Source organism: Dipodomys spectabilis, unplaced genomic scaffold (assembly GCF_019054845.1).
Source record: "Dipodomys spectabilis isolate Male_0828 unplaced genomic scaffold, ASM1905484v1 ptg000116l, whole genome shotgun sequence".
Taxonomy (NCBI): domain Eukaryota; kingdom Metazoa; phylum Chordata; class Mammalia; order Rodentia; family Heteromyidae; genus Dipodomys; species Dipodomys spectabilis.
The window spans coordinates 2289711-2307141 of record NW_024870793.1 but is presented as its reverse complement, the minus strand read 5'-3'; the positions used below and the strand labels follow the sequence as shown (position 1 = coordinate 2307141).

The 17431-nt window shown below is 56.2% G+C and overlaps 1 long non-coding RNA gene and 1 other non-coding gene across 2 annotated transcripts; one reads left to right on the top strand and one right to left on the bottom strand.

Moving 5' to 3' along the window:
• Positions 1-3801: 3801 nt before the first annotated feature.
• On the bottom strand, positions 3802-8701 carry LOC122115097. The gene is made up of 3 exons (XR_006148704.1): positions 8548-8701; positions 8443-8448; positions 3802-3812 (listed from the first exon to the last, which is right to left on the bottom strand). It is a non-coding gene; the product is annotated as an uncharacterized LOC122115097 (long non-coding RNA).
• Positions 7681-7833, top strand: LOC122115103. Its single transcript, XR_006148706.1, has one exon. It is a non-coding gene; the product is annotated as a 5.8S ribosomal RNA (ribosomal RNA).
• Positions 8702-17431: the final 8730 nt, after the last annotated feature.

Here is a 17431-nt window from a genome sequence, read left to right as displayed (position 1 = left end):
TCCCTTTCTAGCTTCTTCGGTCCTGTGCCCGGCAGAGGTGTCCTGGTTATCCCGAGTGCCAGGGACGTTTAAGCCCGTGGTATTTTTTCATTTCATTTTTTCGTTTTTTTTTTCTTTTTTCTTTTTACCTCGCTCGTTACTCACGAAAGGGTGTCTGCCCTGCTTCGCTTTTATCCCAGGCAGTTGGCCCCTCTCAGGAGCCGAGCTTCCTGGGCCACCGCCTCCCGAGTGCCGTGTGGCTATCTTCTCCACCCCCTCGGTGTGATTGATGTGGTGATGTTGCGATCTCCTTCGGGCCCGGGCCTAAGCTGCGCCAGGCGAGGGCCGGACATTCATGGTGAATGGGAACGCTCTTCTCGTTCTGCCCGTGGTCCCCTGCCCTCACCGTCCCACCGTGCCGGCGCCGGTGGTGTGCGGGGAGGCAGGGGTGCGGCAACCGGGTCCGGCTGCGCTCTCCCTGCCCTCGCCGTGAGGTCGGGGACTTGTACACGCTGGAGGAGGGGGGCGCCCTGATCTTGCTCCTCTCTTCCCGTGACTCGTTATCTGCATGGGGGTTGGCTCTCTCCGCAGAGAGGGAGGGTCGGTGCTCCGTGCTTGCCCGTGCTGTGTGGTGTGAAAAGCCGTGCCTCGCGCTCTGCCCTCTTGCGGTGCTCCTGGAACGCTCCCGGTCGGTTCTCTCAGGTGCCTGAGGCTGAGTGGTTGTGTCGTTCCCGATCCTGGCATTGTCAGCTGCCTTGTGCCAGCCTGCTGCCCGTGGTGTGTCCTGGCCGTCCTTGGGTTCGTGGGGCTTGTGTGAGTGAGAAGTTACCGTTGAGGTTGACATCTCTGCTGGGGGGGTCGAGGCGGTTCCCCAGAGGAGCGCTCTTCCCTTGTTGCGCTGGGTGGTGGCTTCCCCGCATGAGCTGCTGCCCTGGTCCTGGCTTGTCTTCCCTGCCCTGTCACCTGGCTTTTATTGCACCGGGGACCTTAGATGTTGCAGTGGGAGGCGAGCCGGGCCTGTGCGGGCTTTCCGCCCGTGTGCGCGACTTTGCTCTGGCCCCGCACAGCAAGGCCGACTGACCAGGGTTGGTGTTGCTGCTGCCGCAGAACCCCCCTGCCCCACCCCTCCCTGCCCCCGTGGTGGGAAGGATGGACGCCTCTGATGTGTGCTGGTCCCGGCGTGGTTCCCGTCGGGGTTGGGTGCGGGCCACTCTCAGAGTGAGGAGAGGTTCTCTAGCGATCCTCGTTCGGGAAGCGGCGTGCGTTGCTGGGTTGGTGGGGGCCCGCCCCCGATGGGCTCCCGCGGCCCTGCCGCTCCCTGTCCCGCTTTTGAGCGCTAGTGGCTGCCCACGTCAGTAACTGCGTGCCTGCGCCTCCCTCTTCCGAGCTGGGGGAGGGTCCCGCTGGGCCTCTCCCTGGCCATCGTCTGGTGTGGTGAGTGGAGGACGTTCCCGATCGGTCCCCGCCCCTGCCTCGCGTGCGGTGTGTCGAGTGGCGGAGCCTGGAGCCCATGCCGGGTCACGATGCGAGGGCGTGTGGTGTGTGGCTTCCCGGCCTCGTGCTTGAGGTGCCGTGGGGTTTTTGGGGGTCTCGTCCCCCTCCCCGTCCGGCCCCTGGCAACGCTGTTCCCGAGCGTCTGTGTGGGCCGCCGCCCATTGGTGATGATGGCGCTCTGCGGGAGCTGGGCCCCGCAGTGTTCCAGGGCCGCTGTGCCCGTGGTGGTGTGCCGCTCAGGGGGGTTCTGGCCCTCCGGAGCCGAGAATCCCGGTGTGTGTGGGCCCTTGCTCACGCGGCCGAAAAAGAGGCGGTCGATGATGGGTGCTGTGCCCGGCAGTGTGGATGGATGAGGTGGGGCCCTGCTAGCGCAGGCGGCTCAGCGGGCATTCACGGGGACTTTGAGGTGTGTGCGAGCTGCCTGTTCCCTCTCAGGCCTCTTTTGGGGGGGCCCGCCGCTGCCATGGTGGGGGTTTCCGGTCCACTGGTAGGCCGGCTCGGTGTCCCCGGCATTGCGCGCGGGACCGCCCCGGAGTTGGGGGTGGTGAGATCCCGCGTTCGTTTACCTGGCGTGCTGGCTGTGCCCGGAAAGGTCTCACCTCCCCGTTGGTCTGCGGCTGCACCACTCGCCCGTGTGAGGGGGTGGCCACTTGCTCACTCACCTCTCACCCCGGTGACCCGACCCGGTGACCCTCCCACTGCTCTTCTTGTTGTGCTTCCGGCATGCCCTCCTCACCCGCATCAGCCTTCCGCTATCCTCACAGGTTTGGCCTGGTGGCCGGCCACCGGCAGACGGTCGAGTTGGGCGTTGTGTGGTGTTCTCTTGGGGGGGGAGACGGCGCTCAGCTCGTGAGGCTGCTCTCCCGGTGTGGGGGAGGCATGTCGTCGCGGCGGCGGTGGCTTTTGAAGGGTCTTCCCGGATAGGTTTTGCTCATGACGTGAGGACTCCTGCCAGCGGGACTACCGGTATGCCACGGGGGCGATGGTGGTGAGATTCCCGCGTGCGTCCCTCGCTCGGGAGTTGGCCGTCCGAGGGCCCGAAGCCGGCGTCACGTGCCTCCTCCCGCTGGGCGCCGCCTCGCGTGCCTGCGTGTTTGTCTCGGGTTCCAGCGCCTCCCTCCTGCTTCGCCCTGCGTAGGCTTGCCCTCATCGTCTCTTCCGTCTTGAGCCATGTGGCTTCGTCCCCGCCCCTGTCCTGGATCCGGGGTGTTGTGCTCTCTCTTGGCGTGTCTCCGCCGCGTGCCCGGCGCAACCCTGGTTCCCGTGCCTGGCCCTGTCTGCTCTGTGCCGGCGGTGTCTGCGTGTGAGTGTGCTCGCGTGCGTTGGGTTTGGTGTCGCCCACCTCCCGGGGTCCCTGCCGCCGCCTCCGGCTGCCGTCGTTGGCCGGTGACCTGTCGCCGATGGGTCGTCGCCGCAGACCCCCGACCCCCTGCCGGCACGGCCAGTCCGCGGTGGCGAGGGTCATTGTGTGCTCGTCCCCCGCATCCGTGCGAGCGAGTGAATTCGGGCCGGCTTCTGAGGGAGGTGGAGAAAAACCCCGTGGCCATGTGGTGTGCGTTGCGTTGTGTGTGTCGCCCCTGTCTTTATGGCCTCTCGGGTGTGCGCCACACGCGACCCGGCCGGCTGGCCGGCTGGACCGTGGACTTCGGTGCGCCGCCTCCGGGCGGAGAAGGGGCCTGGCACTCCTCCCCGTCCGTGTGTGCACGCCGCCGCTCCTGTGCCCACCAGGCCAGCAGGCGGGGGGTCGGTGATGCGGTGCCCTCGAGCTTGGGTGCGGTGCGGTGCCCTTCCCCCCCCCGGCCAGGGGTTCCTCTGCCCTCTCCGTGCTCTTCCTCTCTCTGCTCGTCACTGCGCGGTGGCCTGCTTGCGCCCATGTGCCCGCGCCGCCGTCCTGGATGGTGGGAGTTGGGTCTAGTTGGTGGCCTGCTTGCACCCAAGTGCCCGCGCCGCCGTCCTGGATGGTGGCAGTTGGGTCTAGTTGGTGGCTGTCTTGGCCCACCCGTGTCGGTCTTCCCGGTCGCTGCCGGCATTCGCTGGTCGGTGGCATCGGTCTCCCGGATCAAGGTCCGCGCCTCCCTCCCTTCCCGCGCCCGCTCCGCGCCCACCCTCATGTGTGCCCTCGGGCCGGTCGGGCCTGCCTGGTCGTTCTGGTGTGCGGCGACCCGGGATCCGCCTCGCCGCCCTCGCTCCCCCTCGTTGGCTCCCCGTCTTCTCCTTGCCATCGCCCGCTGGCTGGGAAGGAGGGTTTGGGTTCTGCCCTCTCCTCGCTCACACTCGTTGACGTCTGGTCCCCGTGGAGAGACAGATGGATGCCCTGGTTTGCCCGTGTTCCCGCTCCGCTCCTTCTGCCCCCCCGTCGGGAAAGAGGTGGGGGGTTGTGGGGTGGGTTCGCGGTGTGTGGGCACCGTGCGGTGAGGAGGAGAGCCCCCCGTTGTCGCTCACCGGTGTCGCTCTCTCTCTCCCCTCGCTCGCCCGGCTTTGCCGCGTGCCGACGTTCGGCCACCTGGTGGCACGTTCCAGCGCGCTCGCCAGCCCCGGTGTCCTCTGTGCCCCCGCTTCCCCACCCCACCCGCCCCCTCTCTCCGGAGGGAGAAGGAGGAGCGGGGGAGGTTCCCGGGCCCTCCGGGCTTGCCTGCGCTCCCGTACCTGGTTGATCCTGCCAGTAGCATATGCTTGTCTCAAAGATTAAGCCACGCATATCTAAGTATGCACTGCCGATACAGTGAAACTGCGAATGGCTCATTAAATCAGTTATGGTTCCTTTGGTCGCTCGCTCCTCTCCTACTTGGATAACTGTGGTAATTCTAGAGCTAATACATGCCGACGGGCGCTCACCTCCTCCCGGGGTGGGGGGGATGCATGCATTTATCAGATCAAAACTAACCCGGTAAGCTCCCTCCTGGCTCCGGCCGGGGGGCGGGCGCCGGAGGCTTTGGTGACTCTAGATATCCTCTGGCCGATCGCACGCCCCCCGTGGCGGCGACGACCCATTCGAAAGTCTGCCCTATCAACTTTTGATGGTAGTTGCCGTGCCTACCATGGTGACCACGGGTGATGGGGAATCAGGGTTCGATTCCGGAGAGGGAGCCTGAGAAACAGCTACCACATCCAAGGAAGGCAGCAAGCGTGCAAATTACCCACTCCCGACCCGGGGAGGTAGTGACGAAAAATAACAATACAGGACTCTTTCGAGGCCCTGTAATTGGAATGAGTCCACTTTAAATCCTTTCGCAAGGATCCATTGGAGGGCAAGTCTGGTGCCAGCAGCCGTGGTAATTCCAGCTCCAATAGCGTATATTAAAGTTGCTGCAGTTAAAAAGCTCGTAGTTGGATCTTGGGAGGGGGCGGGCGGTCTGCCCCGAGGCGAGTCACTGCCCGTCCCCGCCCCTTGCCTCTCGGCGCCCCCTCGATGCTCTTAGCTGAGTGTCCCGTGGGGCCCGAAGTGTTTACTTTGAAAAAATTAGAGTGTTCAAAGCAGGCCTGAGCCGCCTGGATACCGCAGCTAGGAATAATGGAATAGGACCACGGTTCTATTTTGTTGGTTTTTGGAACTGAGGCCATGATTAAGAGGGACGGCCAGGGGCATTCGTATTGTGCTGCTAGAGGTGAAATTTTTGGACCGGCACAAGACAGACCAGAGCGAAAGCATTTGCCAAGAATGTTTTCATTAATCAAGAATGAAAGTCAGAGGTTCGAAGACGATCAGATACTGTCGTAGTTCCGACCATAAACGATGGCGACTGGTGATGCGGCGGCGTTATTCCCATGACCCGCCGGGCAGCTTCTGGGAAACCAAAGTCTTTGTGTTCCGGGGGGAGTATGGTTGCAAAGCTGAAACTTAAAGGAATTGACGGAAGGGCACCACCAGGAGTGGAGCCTGGGGCTTAATTTGACTCAACACGGGAAACCTCACCCGGCACGGACACTGACAGGATTGACAGATTGATAGCTCTTTCTCGATTCCGTGGATGTTGGTGCATGGCCATTCTTAGTTGGTGGAGCGATTTGTCTGGTTAATTCTGATAACGAACGAGACTCTGGCATGCTAACTAGTTACGCGACCCCTGAGCGGTCGGCGTCCCCCAACTTCTTAGAGGGACAAGTGGCCTTCAGCCACCCGAGATTGAGCAATAACAGGTCTGTGATGTCCTTAGATGTCCGGGGCTGCACACACGCTACACTGACTGGCTCAGCGTGTGCCTACCCTACGCCGGCAGGCGCGGGTAACCTGTTGAACCCCATTCGTGATGGGGATCGGGGATTGCAATTATTCCCCATGAACGAGGAATTCCCAGTAAGTCATAAGCTTGCGTTAAGTCCCTGCCCTTTGTACACACCGCCCGTCGCTACTACCGATTGGATGGTTTAGTGAGGCCCTCAGATCGGCCCCGCCGGGGTCGGCCCACGGCCCTGGTGGAGTGCTGAGAAGACAGTCGAACTTAACTATCTAGAGGAAGTAAAAGTCGTAACAAGGTTTCCGTAGGTGAACCTGCGGAAGGATCATTAACGGAAAGAGCACTGACGCACGTGCGCGCGCGCTGGGCGAGCTCAGCCCAAGGGTGGCCTTCCGCGATCTGCCGGGGTTGCCGGCGCCGCGGTCCTTCGGAGCTCCTCCTCCTTGTCGTCTTTCCCGCGTCACCGTGGCTGTCTGTCTGTCCCCGTGTGGTCGCTCTCGCACCTCGGGGTCGGCCTGGGAGGAGGGGCCTGCTCGTTCCTGGGGCGGCTGTGCCGGTGAGGACCTTCCCCCCATCCCAGTGTTTCCCGCGGCCGCGGACGGGTGAGCTGGTGAGGGGGCACGAGAGAAGAGGAAGGAGCGGTAGAGAGGCCGGCTGGGATCGCATGGCCGGCGTCGGCCTGGTGGGTGTGGCTGTCTGCGGTGCCGTCCCCGTGGCGCCCGTGCCGCGGGTCGGCGAGCCGGTGCCCGGGTTAAGGCACGTTGCGGGTGGGTTGTGTCGCCCGCCGGCTGCGGGGGTAGCCGCGTTGGGACCGGGTTCCGGGCCGGGCGGCCAGGAGCGGATGGGCACGTGCCCTCCGTCCCGCTGCTGCCGAGCGGGCCCTCGGGCCCTCCCCGCCGCGGTGTCACCCCCCCCCCGCTGCCTCCGCGGACGTCCTTGTCCAGATCACCAGCTTCCCTCTGCCCCTGCTCCGCCAACCCCTCCCGCGTCCGGGCCCGCGTGGCGCATCACATTCCCCAGCTGCTGGGGGCCGCCGCCACGTCCGCTTTTCCCTGTCGGCCCGCCTCCGTCTCTGCGCTCGCTCCCCGCGTCCCCACGCTCCTCTCCCGTCCTGCGCCACCGCGGGGCGCCACGCCTCCGGCCCCTGCCTCCCCTTGCCTGCGCGCCCTCGTGGTGGTCCCCTTACCCACTGGCTTTCCCGCACTGGGCGCCTCGCACATCGGTCGGGGGCGGGCTCAGCCTCGCCAGTGTGTAGCTGCCGTCCTCCCCCTCTCGGTCCGGCTTCGCCTTCCCCTCCGCCCCGCCCTCCTCCCCAGCGGCATCGGTGGCCCAGTCTGGGACCGGCTCCCCGCAGTGGCACCTTACCCCGCCTCTGGCGGGGTGGCCCCCGCTACCGGGCTTGCCGCGTCCCACGGCTCCGTTCACCCCCCTCCCCCGTGTGGTTGGGGGGAGTGGCGGCGTGTGGGGCCGGCGGTGGTGCGGCTTGGGGGTGGGGAGGGTGTCCGGCGGCCGCCTCCTGGGCGTCGCTGCCCCCCCACCTCACTCGTCAGCCCTCTCTTGTCCAGGTACCTGGTATCGCGTTCCGGTGCGGAGGTTTAAAGACCCATAGGGGGTTGCCCGTCCGTCCAAGTGTTCGGGGTGGCGGGCCCGTGGGGAGGCCGGTCCCCGGTCTCTCCAAGACTCCGCCCCCATCCCGGGTCGGGGCGGCCCACGCTCGCTTGCGGGCGGGCCGCTTCTCCTGCAGCCCGGGCTTCAGGGATGGGCACCCCTGGGGCGCCTGTGGGGTCGGGGGCGTCTGAGCGCCCGCCCACCACGCCCCCCGCGCTGGCGTGGCCATGGCGCCGGGCGTCCCCGTCCCCGTGTCTCGTCTGTCTGACCCCCTCTGTCTCGTTCTCGTTCTGCCTCTGCTGGCTGGCCTGAGGCGACCCGCCCGCGCCCTCCTCTCCCCTCTCGGGTTTGGGGGTGCGGGACCAGGAAAACAGCTCCATGCCAGCCGCATGTGCCCCGTGTCGGGCCACCACCCGATTCATACGACTCTTAGCGGTGGATCACTCGGCTCGTGTGTCGATGAAGAATGCAGCTAGCTGCGAGAATTAATGTGAATTGCAGGACACATTGATCATCGACACTTCGAACGCACTTGCGGCCCCGGGTTCCTCCCGGGGCTACGCCTGTCTGAGCGTCGCTTGACGATCAATCTCCCCCCGGGATTTGCCTTACCCCGGGGGATGGCGCAGTTGGGGGTGTCCCTTCGCAGGGCCACCTTTCGGGGGCCCTCCATCCCCCTAAGTTCAGACTCTGGCGGTCGTCGCTTCGCGGTCCCATCTGGCTTTTAGAGCGAGTGAGCGAGCGGTCATCCCGGGGGGGGGGGGGGTTGATATCCAAGCAGAGACGAGCCCGCGGCCGGGTCTTGTCTGTCCCGCCCTGCACTGTGTTCCGCTGTGCCCGAACTGGGGGATAACGTTTTCGCCCTGGGCGCTCGTGTCGGGTCAGGGCGGCCCCGTGCCGCGGCCGCTGGCCTCAAGCGAGCGCGTTGCGGGCCCCCTTGCCCCTCGGACTCGCACGCCAAGGTGGATGATCCCGCGGGACGCCGCGGTCGTGCCGTCCGCCAGACGTGCGCGTCTTCCCCGGGGAGGGCTCCCCGAGCGCAGCCCGCATTGCCGTGCCGGCCCGGGTCCTGTCCGCGTCCATCCCCTCTCATGCTGGCTCATGTCCCACCCCCGCCGTCCCCTGGATGGTCCTCGGGCCGCGGGGCCTTCCCGTGCTGCATGGCGTGGCTTTCCCCCTTTGCCACCGCCGCCTCTGCCTCTGCCTCCCTCGTGCGACGAGAGCCCGTCCGCCGGGCCAGGACGATGTTCCGGTGTGCTGCCGCTGCCCTTTGCCTTCCTTCCTCCGAGACGCGACCTCAGATCAGACATGGCGACCCACTGAATTTAAGCATATTAGTCAGCGGAGGAAAAGAAACTAACCAGGATTCCCTCAGTAACAGCGAGTGAACAGGGAAGAGCCCAGCGCCGAATCCCCGCTGCGCAGCGTGGTGCGGGAAATGTGGCGTATGGAAGACCCACTCCCGGGCGCCGCTCGTGGCGGGCCCAAGTCCTTCTGATCGAGGCCCAGCCCGTGGACGGTGTTAGGCCAGTAGCGGCCCCCGGCGCGCCGGGCCCGGATCTTCCCGGAGTCGGGTTGCTTGGGAATGCAGCCCAAAGCGGGTGGTAAACTCCATCTAAGGCTAAATACTGGCACGAGACCGATAGCCAACAAGTACCGTAAGGAAAAGTTGAAAAGAACTTTGAAGAGAGAGTTCAAGAGGGCGTGAAACCGTTAAGAGGTAAACGGGTGGGGTCCGCGCAGTCCGCCCGGAGGATTCAACCCAGCGGCACGAGTCCAGCCGTGCCGGTGGTCTCCCAGCGGATCTTTCCCGCTCCCCGTTCCTCCCGACCCCTCCACCCGCTCACGCGACCCCCGTCCTCCACCCGCTCCGGCGGGAGGGGGGGTCGGGGGCGTCGGGTGGGCGGGACCGGGGGTGGTGGTTCCCGTTCCGCGTCCCCGGCGCCATGGAGACGGGCGGTCCCGTCCATCCGTTCGCTTTTTCTCCACCCCCTCTATCCATACGCCGGCCCACACCCGTCCGCGGTGGAGAGGGTGACTGCCCGAGCGCCCCCTCCTCCGTCTTTCTCTCCGAGACGAATCGGGTTGACCAGTTGCCACGCGGGAACTTGACCCATTTCCCTCCGCACTTCGGCACCGCGGTCGACCAGTTGTCCATCCCGTTTTGGACTTAGTCTCTGGGGCCCCGGTCCTGGGCGCCCGCAGCCTCCTTCCCTCCCCCCGCGCCCTGGAGGTACCGCGGTCGACCAGTTGTCTTTCCTCTGTCGTAACCGTGACGACAGGGAGGAGGGCAGGGTTTCGACAGCCAACGTGTTGGGGCGGGGAAGGGGAGGGGGAGGAGTCGTTCGTTCCATAGATCCACCTCTCTCCTCCTCCCCTCCCCTCCACTCCACCCCCCCACCCCCGCCTTCTGGCTTGCTCCTAATCTCTCTTTAATATCTCTTTATCTTCCAACCCCTGCTTCCTGACCAGATGGTGATACCTGAAGCACTCAGCAGAAACCAGACAGCCAGAGGAGAACGCAAGCCATCCATTGCCCCGTCGGTGTGTACGTATGCAGGTGGCATATCCGTCCATCCTCACCTCCCCCGCAGGCGATTACTCGACCACCACCTCTGCCTCCCCCCCCACCGCCCCCCGCCCCCCCCCCCGCATCAAAATTCACAACCCTACCCTCGGAACAAAATAAAACAAATTTGCTTGAATCTCACACTGCCTTTTGTTTGTATTTGGCGACGCAATAGGCGAAAGGGAGGGATCTCATTTCTGGTGCCTGACCGGGGCGAGGGGGGGGAATTGGAGAGGAGAGAAGAGGGGGCAGAGGGCATCTCCGTGTTTCTGTGTGTGTATGTGCGCACACACATCCAAAGCGGGGGGGGGGGGGCGGGGGGAGGGAGGAAACTCAAAGATCGGATGCGACAGAGCATGTAGGCCAGCCGGACCAATTCACCACGTCTCTGTCTCTTGTTTCTCTGTTTCTCTATTTCTCTCTCTGTCTGTCTCTCTTTGTCTCTGTCTGTTGGTCTATCTGTCTGTCTGTCTGTCTGTCTCTCTCTCTCTGTTTGAATTCTCTTTCCCGCCCGCCCGCCCGCCCGCCCGCCCGCACTCCCTCCCTCCGTTTCCTCTCGACTTGCCAGTCAATCCTGGGGCTTGAGCTACTGGTGCTCCAACACACAACGGTCCCACTCCGAGCCTGCCTGCCTGCCTGCCTGCCTGCCTATGCATGGGCCCCATACTCCAACGAGGCACATCATCATCCCTACCCACCCCTTCTCTGAAAAGAAGGCAGTCTCTCTAGGGGCCAGCCAGCCTGGGCCTGGAAGAGAAGGACATAAAAGGCCGGTTTTCTCAGTCAGTCAGTGCGCGGTTTCTTTTTCATGCATTTCATGAGAGAAAACTGCAACTCACAAAACCACCACTAGATGGCGGGCGTTCGCCGTCGACAAGGTGGATGGGGCGGCGGGAGGGGCAAAACACGTTTCGGGTCAGTCACTCAGTCAGTCAGTCCTCACCTACCCGGTAGTGGGTAGTGAGAGTTCTGACATACACATACATATAGGTTGTTATAATTCATTATTATTGTCATTTGCTCTTCCTTTTTCCTTTTGGCCAGTCCCACCCGGGGCTTGGGCTCCAGGCCTGAGCACTGTCCCTGAGTTTCTTTATGCTCAAGGTCACTGCTCTACCACTCGAGCCCCTCTCTGGCTTGTTCTGTTTAGGTGGTACTGAGGAATTGAACCCAGGGCTTCAAGCACGCTAAGACACATTCCCAGCCCAGTCCACCTCTGGGATTTTTTTTTTTCTTCCTGTCACCATAATGAGTCTGCACCGGGTTCTGCCCGCCCGGAACCAGAGGTACAGTACTGTCCTCTGGGAGCTCGTGCTCTTGCATGACACGGTACTAATTCAGCCCCGAGGAAATCTTCACTAGGGCTTTTTCCCCCAAGTCCACCTCCCCTTCTGGCGTTTTGGGTGACCCATCGAGATGAAGAGTCTCAAATGGACTTTCCTGCCCGGGCTGGCTATGAACCACTATCCTCAGGTCTCAGCCCCCTCGCTCAGCACCTCAGACGGATGATGGGCAGTGAGCCACTGCTGCCACCGGCACCTCCCGGCCGGTGAGCCTTTGCCTGGGGTTTTTCTTTACGGACCGGCCGAAAGGTTTTGTGCCCTACCTGTCTTATGGATAAGTTTGCTCTGTTCTCGGTCTTATTTTTGTCCTCATGGATATCTTTCTTTCCCAAGGAAAAGGGACCTCGGCTCGGCTCGGCTCGGGGAGAGAGTCAATTCCCGAGGCAAGACGATCCATAGGAGGAACTTTCTGCCACAGTGTGGTGTGGTGTGGTGTGATGTGGTGTGGTGTGGTGTGGTGTGGCAGCTCAGATATCACAAGGACTGCCATCATGTGTGCAGGATACCCGAGGAGGGGAACTGCGGGGTGGGGGTGAGCAGAGGCATTTTCTCCTTCTGGAAACCAGATGATGATTGAATAAAATTAGCCATCCATCCTTGAGACATTCTCAAGGAGGTGGGCTGGGAATGTGTCTGGGTGGTAGACAGCTTCCCCTAAAAACTCAGGCCTAAATGGCGGCGGCGGCGGCATCCATCTTGTTCACAGACCGAGTGTCCACGTTCAAAATGAGAGTCTCTTCTGGGACGCTGGTTCCTGCTCCTTCCTTCCTTCTTCCAAGGAAGAAGTTGCGCTGGCGGGTGGGTTCCAGGCTGGCAAGCAGAGTAAGCAGAGCCCCACTGGGACTGAAATATGGTTCTTCCTGGAGTCCACAAGGAAAATCAAGACAGAGGGGGGGAGGGGGGGGAGGGGGGAGGGGGGGTGGGGAGGGGAGGGGGGGAGAGGGAGGACACAGAGACAGACAGGAGACAGAGTGGCAGAGAGAAAGACACAGAGACAGAGACAGAGAGAGACAGAGACCCAGCGACCGATGGAAAGACACACAGGGGAAGAGATGGAGGGGGAGCGAGAGATCCACAAGTCCAGCTAGGTCCCCTGAACGAATCATCGACAGACAGACAGACAGACAGACACGCAGACAGACAGGCAGGCAGACAGACAGACAGACAGACAGACAGACACACACACACACACACACACACAGAGGCAGACAGAGGGAGAGATGGGGAGGGGGGTGAGAGATCCACAAGTCCAACTAGGTCCCCTGAACGAATCATCGACAGACAGACAGACAGACACACTGACAGACAGACAGACAGACAGAGAGACAGACAGACAGACAGACGGACGGACACACACACACACACACACACACACACACACACACACAGAGGCAGACAAGAGGGAGATGGAGAGATGGAGGGGGAGCGAGAGATCCACCCACAAATCTAACTACACCACCTGAATAATCAGACAGACAGACAGACACATACACACACACACACACACACACACACACACAGAGGCAGACAGAGGGAGAGATGGGGAGGGGGGTGAGAGATCCACAAGTCCAACTAGGTCCCCTGAATGAATCATCGACAGACAGACAGACAGACGGACGGACGGACACACACACACACACACACACACACATACACACACACACACACACACACAGAGGCAGACAAGAGGGAGATGGAGAGATGGAGGGGGAGCGAGAGATCCACCCACAAATCTAACTACACCACCTGAATAATCAGACAGACAGACACAGACACACAGACACACACACAGACACACAGACACACACACAAACACCACACCGACACACAGGCAGACAGAGGGAGAGATGGGGAGTATAACTAGATCTCCTGAATCAACAAACAGGAACAGGCACACATGCCCCCACCATACACACACACAGACAAAGACAGAGACCGACAGGCAGAGAGAGGGAGACATGGAGGGGGAGCCCTAGAGACCCATCAGTGTGACTGACTAGATCACCTGAATAAATTTATTCCTTCCCTGCCCTGCCCTCATGTATTAAGGTAGACTATTGGTATGGAGTTCTTCTTGTCACCAAACACAGGTGAGGGCTAGTGACTTTTTACCCTTCCATGTACGGACTCTTCCCTTAGGACTCTTGATCTTGATTTCTATCATTGAATAAGAATTTCTGGAGGAATCAGAAAGAATGATATTTCCCCATTTGTTAGGAAATGGAAAGGCTTGGAAAAAATTATATTAAGTGAAGTAATCCAGGCCCAAAGAAACATAGGTCCCATGGTTTCCCTTATTTGCAATATCTAGTATATGTATGAGTCAAGCGGAAAAGTTCAGATAATGTGATGTTAGGAAAACGAACCCTTGAATATGTATTTTAATGTTTTCTTTCTTTCATGCATGTGTTTCTAACGCATTTATAGGATTGTTTCTTTGTTGCTTTGTATGTCCCCCCCCACAGTGTAACCCCCGCTTTCACTATATTTGATGTCAGTATAACTTGTGGGGGAGATGGGGACAAACAAGTCGTTTAAGGATTCAGGTGGACCTGTTGCAACAATGAGAAGTACAAAATGTCATGTCAAAAACGAGCTTTACGGTGTCGGGGGGGGGGTGAGGGGAGGAAGGATTGGGTGTGGGGGAGGGGGGAGGCTGGGAAGGGAGATGAAGGGTAAACAAAGGAGGAGGCTGCAATGCTTGGTAGGAAATGTGTGCATTATCCTGCCCATGTAGTTGTAACCCCTCTGTACAGTATGTTCTCAAATAAAATAAAATAAAATTTAAAAAAAAATTAAAAAAAAAACAAACCAAACACCACAAGCAGACCAGGAATTCTAACAAGCGACTGGTTATGGGCACAGGGGAGATACAGGATCTTCCCATCCACCCACAAAGAAAAAAATCAAGGTGTAAGGTCTGAACAGGGACACCTCTCTCCTTCTTGGCTAAGTTTCTGCCCATTATCTGTTACCTAGGTAACAGTCAGTCCTGGAAGCAGTCACCTTCCCCTCCTAGTAGGTCCCACCCTGGGCCACCTCTGGTCACATGCCTCCCATCTGACCTTAGAAGGGTCCCAGACCATGAGATCACATCTGGATCCAGTGTGTCCACACCTATTCCTGACCCTGACCTAGATAAATTCTGGCCCAGAGGGGGTCGTGCTCCCTTTCCGTTTCAGCCATGCTTCTCCACCATGCATTTCAGGGGCAGCAGTTCTGTAAATAAACTTCTTTTCCTGCCCGAATAGCGCATGGTGTTCTCTTCATTGGTTACCTGAGGAAACCTACCTATTTAATACACCTTACATACAGTGCCGTCAGTCAGATGAGGTTTTTGAGTTGGAAATGTTAGAATTTCCTAACCACCCCTTTTCTGCTAAAGGTAGAGCTGTGGCTCAAATGAAAGACTGCCAACCTTCAGCAAAAAAAGAAAAGCAAAAGAACCTAGGCTCTGACTTTAAGTCCTAGTACTAGCACACAGATACTATATATATACTATATGCATACATATATACATGTATGTGTGTTAATATGTAAATTATATATGTATGCATATATAGTTATATAATAAATTATTTGCAAGTGTCAATTATATACAAGCAAGCATTTAGTCTTGCTCTTAAAAACAGAATCATATACAATTATGAACTTCTGTGATTTATAAGAGCTGACATAGATAGAAATGTAAACGACCAGACTAGGAAATAAGTAGAATGATTTTTGTTATAGAATAGACTGTATGCACAAGATTAGGAAAATGGTACTATGTCATATCCCAAAACATTGAAAGCAAAAGCATAATAGTACAAGAAATCACATTTAAACATGGACTATGCCACTCAGACAGGTAGATCAGGAAAATATGATAGCTATATGCATATAAATATGCATATATGTGTATGTACATGCACAGTGGAATTTTATTTATCCATTAGAAAGAAAGATAATGCAAAGAAAGAAAAGAAATTGGGGGAAATCATGTTAAGTGAAATAAGGGAAGAAAGTCAAACCCAGGGAGATAGGTTTTCTGTTATGTAGGAAGGTAGACATGATCTGGATCAATACAATATGCACACCTTAGGGTGGAATCCAAGTATAAACCTAGGTATGAACTGAAATATGGTTGGTTTACAGAAGAATTCAAATAATGTAAGTCCTTAGACTAGCTAACTCACATTCTAACAAATAAACACCAGAAATCAAGTACTCAGAGGTAGGACTGGGATCAAGGTAGGGAGAAATAGATATATGAAGCAATAAAGTGGGGAGAAATGCAGTGATCTAACTTAATGCATATCCTACCAAAATAAAGAAATTGAGGAAAAGGTGGTAGTGAAAGCACTGGGGAAAATTATGAAAGAGTTGACATTGATCAAGATCCAGTGTACTCATGTACACTGTTCTTACGTATTGAATGTCAACTCCTATGTACAAGTGGAAATCAAAATAAAATTTAAAAACCCAGTACTTGGTTTGCTCATGGGAATATTAAAGTAATGGTGGTTCTCTGCATAACTAACCAAGAATGGAGTTCAAGAAAATAAATAGCAGAAAGGGAAATTATGTTCAGCTGGGGAAGAGGTTTAAGAGGGGGTAGATTAATGAAAAGAGGAAGGGATGGCAAATACAATCATTCTATTAATGATACATAGGTAAAAATGGAACCAGGTAACTTGGAGGATGGGTAGGATTGGGAAAGATGGCGTAGATCAATTTAATACTAATCAAGATGCATTACACTAATAAACTCGTTGAATTGAAACCTCTTTGCACAACAACTTCATGAAAAATACAAATGAATAAAACAAAAACAAGGATTAAATTTGTACTCCATTTTTTGTAGTACAAGTAATATATAATAAGCTATAGTTTGTACAAAATGCAAAATTAATAAGCTACATGACAAAATAGGAAACTGGAAATGTGGGTAACATTGCCTTTGGAAATAATTCTAATTTGGAAATAATTCTAATTCTGAGGCCCAGGTGGAGGTCCTTCACCAGATCCTCTAAGCTATAGTGGGAGTTAGCTGGGACTCCAGGCCATCCTCACATTTCTCCAGCTCTCTCATGAACCAAAAGGCCACAAAAGTTGGCTTGAGAAACAAGGAGAAATGAAAGTAGCAGAAGAAACATTGGCTGCTGAAGCAATTAGAAACTCTGGATGAAAATGAGCTCAGAATATCTCCTAGGACCACTCATATCATTTGGGAGTCACATCATAAAATTAGGGAATAAATGTAATGAATTACTACCTAAATTAGTAACTTCATTGCTCTTACCTCAAGTGTTCTGTCAAAAGATAGGTGTGCTACCTCTATATTGATGAGGAAAAGAGAGCACATTCTTTCGTCACAAATTCCTACTGAGTATCTTCATCCAAAGTAGAGATTGTTCTTACTCTCTACTTCTCTGTTACTTTCCTTTGCTGGTTCTAGCAATAACATTTGAAAGTGTTAACATCTTCAAACATAATTACATTTTATTTTAATCCATTTGTTATCAAATAAAACAAATTTTGGGGAAAATCTGTCTATGGTATATTTTCTTCCATGGCATATTTATTTGATGATATTAAGAATTATTTTTTATAGTTTCATTTTTAAAATTTGAGCAAAATGTTTTGTTAAATTAGTTGCACATTTTTCCTATTTTTCCATCTCTGTATATGGTAAGATATATCTTGACAACACCTCATATGTTTTCTTCATCTACTTTCCTCCTTTCCTAAACACAGATTCATTGTGCATCTTCACAGATTCACATAAGCTATTTTGGCGATATTCTCTCTCCTTCACATTTCTGATCCTCCAGTGAATTCTTGCTATTACATATACTCAAGACAGATCCTGTTCTATCTTCTCATAAATATTTTAATGGTATTTTATGTTTTGGAATGTGTTTCATCAGTGTACATCAAATATGCATATACTTCAGTCGAGTTGATCATACAGATGAATCTGTTTTTCTAACCTCCATCCATCTTCTATCATTCAACAGCTTTTGATGAATCTTATTTTATATCTCTTTATTCAACTTTTCAAGATAATTTGTTATTAAGCTTCTAACATTGTCTTTCCCCCAATTGTTGCCTTCTTAAAAATTGCTTCAAATTAGTACTATATATGATTGTCCTGTATGTGTTCACTGATATATTTAAAATTCAGTCTACCATCCACATATTATAGGATATCTTTAACCTTTGTAACTGCTCTGAAAATCATTGTGGAGGTTCCTCATGAAAGCAAAAACTCAAAGCCA